This window comes from Thunnus albacares, chromosome 1 (assembly GCF_914725855.1).
Source record: "Thunnus albacares chromosome 1, fThuAlb1.1, whole genome shotgun sequence".
NCBI classification, from domain to species: domain Eukaryota; kingdom Metazoa; phylum Chordata; class Actinopteri; order Scombriformes; family Scombridae; genus Thunnus; species Thunnus albacares.
In genome coordinates this window covers 4,410,105-4,416,306 of record NC_058106.1, presented here as the reverse complement: position 1 = coordinate 4,416,306, position 6,202 = coordinate 4,410,105, and positions in this window count along the sequence as shown.

The window sequence follows — 6,202 nt, the reverse complement described above, 5'->3', positions numbered from 1 at the left end:
GTATGACCAGTACTAGCGGATGCAAGCTAATGTTAGCAAACTTTAGATAGCAACAGTGTGCTTTTACTTTACTGACAGCCACTTTTCAAGTCTAGAGGAAGTGAGTGCTTCATAATCAAAAGATAGATTTTGGGTGGAGAATAAAGTGTCTGTATTTCCTAAAAACAATAAAACTGTATTAAAGGCATTCCTCGGCTGACAGTGACCTATGCTGCCCAAGCTTTAAAGACTTTTAGCAGTGCCTTATCATGGTGTTAAAGTGTCTTTGTTTAGAGAAACAGCCTTGCTAATCCAGCCTGCGTTTGTCATCAGAAATGGTCCTGAACCGTTTGCCCCAGCAGCTTTTAAATGTAACCTTTCCCAAATGCCGGAGTTAGAGTTTAGTAGGCCAAGCCTTCTAATGTGCCTGTATGGGCAGGAATGAACTAGCTAACAAGTTGCCTGTCTTTCGCTCTATGGGAAGTGATAGCACATTCCTTTTAGTTTTCCCACACAGACGGAACAAGCGTAGCACAAGAGAAATGAATGCTATCTTATCAGACTGTGCACACGAGGAGATGCATATGTTACACCATGTATGTCTGCATTGTCTCCTTTGTTTTTATCTGCTTGCAGTGTGGGTCAGCAGGTTAATGCGGTGCTGTTGCTGAAAAGTTTGGAATTTGGCGTTTAACTCGATTTTGTCATATCCTGGAAGCTGTTACAGAAGGGACCACATTCTTTTGACATAACAGCCTTATGTCAATCTCTTTGACATACGCAGTAGGAGTAGCAGTCACTGTTCTGGTTAGTGCAGCTTTGTACTAAAGGATGCATGAAATTTGTAATGATTAGATATATATTTATCTGAAACATAAACTACCTCTGTCTGTTCAATTAAACTGTTCTCTGCTTGAATGAATGAAAGGCAAGAAAACAAATAACATACTGTCCTGCTACAGACGCAGTTACATAGCACTGATTTTAGTGAGTTTTTAGTGAGTTCTTGCACCATTTATATTGTCTGATGTTACTTCCTAGGTTACAAAACAAATCAAAGCTTTGCTCTGTGGTTCCTCCCTTTTAGATTAGATAAGTAACTTTCTCCAGTAAACTAATTTCTTACAACTCATGTTAACGAGATATCTGGTGTCTGTAAGCGAAGGAAAAGATTAAGAAACTTGATTTGCCAGCTAGATTTCTACAGGAGAACGCTGCTTTCTCTGCCATGTATACGGGTAACTAATCAGCTTTTTACAAGTTTGCATGGAGACTTCAGCAGAGCAGCTGGATGAAAGTAGAGATCATTAAGACTGATTTACAGTAACCAGGTTACCAGTGCGTGTCAGCACATTCTCTGATAACAAGTTGTCTCTGACTACTCTGGTTTATTAACTGCATGTACAGTACATATATTTACTGAACTGAACTGTACTGGAGCACAGAGAAGAAGAAGAAGAAGAAGAAGAAGAAGAAGAAGAAGAAGTTTGAGTTCACATTTAAGCACAATTCAGTTACTGTGAATTCAGCTGTTCATTTCAGTTCAGCTGCCTGGTGGGAAACCTCCCTGGTATGGTTACCCTCCCTGTAGCTGGAGGCTCTTGGCCAGCTGCTGTTGTTGCTTCCTGGTTGTGTAATGAGTAACAGACAGTGGGCTTTCCCTAGCACAACTGTACCATGCAGCAGAGGACAAGCAAGGGTCAGCATGCAAATATTATGCAAATCATGCAAAAATTATGGAAATTTGATCAACAAAGAAGGGCTCGGGGGCTAACATTATGCAACCTGTTTCATTTATGTCTGCTGGCTCAGCACCAGACAAACTATCAACTCTATGGGTCTGCACTTGAGACAAAGTTTGCAGTGTTTGAACAACAATAACTTTTGAAGATAATGAATTAATGAAATGTATGTGGACAGAAAGTGCTGCCAGATGTATCTGCTTCCTGATCTGATTTCTGGATCATAACACAATAAGATAACACTGTTTGCAAGGTTCAAACATCATTCATCTAAAATTTTAAGAAAGCTGCATTATAAAGACATGTGTGGCAGAAGCAGTGGAGGGTTCTGGGTTAGTACAGCCTTCACTGTTCTGTGACTGTGGCAGGGTGCAGTGAGTTATGTGCACATGAAAATAGCTGGTTGATGCCTGCGTTCTTTACCTATGAACCCAGAAATAATCTAATAATGGAGATCTCAACACTTCATGACCAGGCACACACACACACACACACACACACACACACGCACACAGAGGACCAGTTACATAATGGGTTTTTGATAGTGGTTTTATAAAGATATGTATGAATTTTTAATGCATTCAAATTATTTTTAGCCCCATTTGTGATCTTACCTTACATCTTAGTTACATAATGCTACCTACAACAACTTAAGGTAAAATCTAAATGTTGTTTTTAGCCACACTAGCGGCATGGTTTCAGGTACGGCAATATCAGTATGTTGGTAGGTCCACTTTGGTCCAGACTGAAATATCTCTACATATATCTCTATATCTCTACTATTGAATGGATTGTCAATAAATTTTGTACAGACTGGAATGGTCCCCAGAGGATGAATCTTATTGACTTTGGTGATCCTCTGACTTTACCTCAAGTGGCACCATGAAGTTGACATTTGTGAATCATAGTAGATGATAGACCTTCTGGTGAAATTTGGTGCTCACATTGAATTGAATGAATGGTGATAAGTTTGATCCGACTTTTCATCTATGATTTCATCCATCATCTGGTCAAAATTTCATGTTGTCCAATGCTTGGATTTACGACCACATACCTGTAAAACTAATGGCATTCTCATCAGCCTCAGCTGCACTTTGTGTTTAGTGCTAATTAGCATATTCCATGCTAAAAGACAGAAACCAACACAGTTAACATAGTACATATTATTCCTTCTAAACATCAACTTGCTAGCATCATATCTAGCAACATTATTGTAAGCATGTTAGCATTTAGCTCAAGTACAGCCTCACAGGGCTGCTAGCATGGCTGTAGAGCCTTAGTCTTGTTTACCTGTTGCAGGCTACAGCAGTGGGTTATATCTTCACAGATGTCTACAGTCTGATATGATAAAATGACCATAGAACTTGTTTTACAAAAATGAAACAAGTTATAGAAAAATGTAATTTTCCTTTAAACATAGCAGTAGATGTGGAAGGAGGAAAATGTGATTCACTGGCTGGTGGCTATGTGTGACAGTATTTACATCCTGTGATCTACAGTAGATGGTGTTTCAGTGGATGGTGTTAATTATATTTGTTGTCAGTTCATTTTTATTCACTCATTCTATTTATATATTTATATAATACATGGTGATGGAATCACAATAACAACAACATATCATCATTTAAAAAATCAACACTTTTTACTCAGATGTGGCCATTGTGTATTTTTTTCACTGTTCCTCGGAACAAACTCACCACAAACTACTCCATGTGTATGTTCAGACATTTTCTCAGTCATCAAGGCATGCCCCCACACACATACACACACGCACACACGTACACACACACACACACACTCCACCCTTCCTAGCCCACTGCAACAGAAAGAAGGCATGCTGCTGCTTTGTAATTTCCCACTTTTGGTTTTTCCCCTCCTCCCAGTAAGTGCCTGAGGTGATGCATGAGTAAATATTTGGAGAGATCATGATGAGTAGGAACTGGCAGAGTTATGCCTCTCTGACCGTGGTGCGCCGACAACAGCCAAACACTGTTGTTTACAAGTGCCACTGATATCGTTACGTCACTGTAAAGATCAAAACACAGCCATAGCAGGCTGTAGGGAGCTACAATAATGTCAAAGTGGTGTTTGTGGACCCTAATGCCTGATACAACTATACAATTACCACACCTACCATATATTCAACTAAATAATGAATAATAAACTGGTATTGCTGTACAATTCATTAGAGACTATTACAGTAACAGTGCATACACACGAGCATAGAAACAGGGTCAAAGTAATAGTGATATGTTACTGAAGCAACATATCCGTTTTCTATAAAAACAGATGAAATGATATGTGTGCCTTGGAGCTCTCAAGCCTTTAACTGCCTGCCAAAAATCTTCCAGGTATGTCCATTTTTCACTGAGCTGCAGCCAAAAGACCCTTCTGCTCCTGTAAAACCTCATTAGCTGTACTATTTTTTAGTCAAACTGTGTAAGTACCAGTGTGGTAATTATTACTGGTTTTATTGGTTGGCCTAGTACTCCACTATGTTCACCAGCTAGGTGCTAACCTAGTCTGTCTGCTGTTTGGTGCTGGGTAGGTAGTGTACAGTGGGTTTTTAGAGCTTTTTAACTGAAAACTGCCTGCTGCTGCTGCTGCTGGAAACCTGGTCTATGAGAACGATAAGACTTCACCAACCAAGTTATGTTGCAGGCCCAAGAACACAAAACAATGAGCTGAAAGATGCTAAAAAGCTCCATAGAGCTGAGGAAAACTGGTTGCGGTGGTGGCGCTATCCTATATTGATACTCTTTGCTTTTCCCCTGGTTGTGCAGGATTTGGGGTAACCAGGAAGTACACCATATTACATAAAACACCTTGATGCATGAGTTTGGGGAAGAGCCCCTTTTTTTGTTTGGACTGCAGCTGCGCCCAGGCCAGCCAAAGTGCAGTTAAAGGGGCAATCCTCTTGTTTGCATAATTTTATCCAAACTAAGGTATTTTACTAAATTCAATTCAACTTAAGTATATTATTCTTGTGAACAACAAAACATATCATGTCATTCCAATATTAGAGCACAATCTGCTAAAAATATTTTAAAATACACAATAAATAACTGCAAAAGTTACATACAAAATTTTGCACAGTAAATTAAATGTCCGCTGTTTTATACAGACACTGTTTTAAATAGTCTAAAATCTTTTTAATTTGTGTTTTCTTTAAGCTCTTGTATAATAAATCAGTTTTTAAATGTAGATTTTAGCATGTATGCAGTTACACACCTGTTACACAAGAAATGTCTTTTACGTTACGTATAGTCATTTGATTGAAAGAAAATGAAGCTTTAAAGAGAACCGGCTTGTCAGGAAGATGAAGATTGATGAACTGTATTTATCTCAGGAGGTTTGCTAACTCGTACCATTCCTCCGGATGTTTCACAGCAACTTACCATCATACTTCTGTATTCTTTACAGCCCTGTTTTTTATTAACAATAATAATCTGATTTATTTATTTATTTATTTATTTTTGATGATTGGGAAATTCCATCAACTACATCCAATCACTGTGGTGTGACAAAAATTTTCCTTGTTTCCCTCTTGCCACTAATAAATCTTGATGACTGAGCTATAAAAAGAAAAATATGAATTTGTGTGTCACAATATTTGTCAAAGTGAGATTCTGTTGTTCTAAAGATTTCACACCTGGATTGTTTTCAAGGTGTGCCGCCTAATACCTAATACCTGAGTACAGTAGGAATATTGGCACAGCGTGAGCGGAGGGATAAAAGGCTTTGAAAAGACGTAAAGAGGGAGGAGAGCAGAGCAGAGACTTGAAGGAACATGATGAGACTATATGCAAAAATGGCTGTTGACATTCCAGTCATATTAGTACAGGGAGGATGTGTCCATGCTAGGAAATTAGGTCTCTGTTTATTTAGAGACAGATGTACAAGCATGAAGTTATATTGCTATAATGACACACCAGATGACCTTTCAATTATGTTCATTTAGAGCCGAAGGGAGCTCTACAAGGTGGTACGCCGCTGGGGGAAAACACAAGCATCTACTTTGTTTTTCTATGACTAATAGCTGAAGTTTTGGGTTCATCAGTGAAATCTGATTTTGGTTGGAATGAAAGCCTGCAGATCTGTGGGGCTTGATGGCACATGATTGGTCCAAACTACCAGCTGTAGTCGCACATTAACATTGTGCATCGACTGTTTTGTCTAGCAGGACTCACTGAGTTGTTTTGCTAATCTGCCCACTGGCTCTGTTGGAGGCATAGCATGGCCGGCTGTTATGTAGGAGGGTTTGCCACCCAAGAAGGCCATGATATGCCATCCAAGAAACATGGTACACTCGCAGTGTACACCAGCATGTCATGTGTGTCAGTCATCCATCTGATAAGCGCCTAGTCCACACACACTGGGAGGAGCATGTACCACATATGGGAGGGCTGAGACAAACCGAGAGATAGAGACATACTGATAATAAGAGAGTGACAGTCTAAGTATCTGTGAGAAAGCATTAT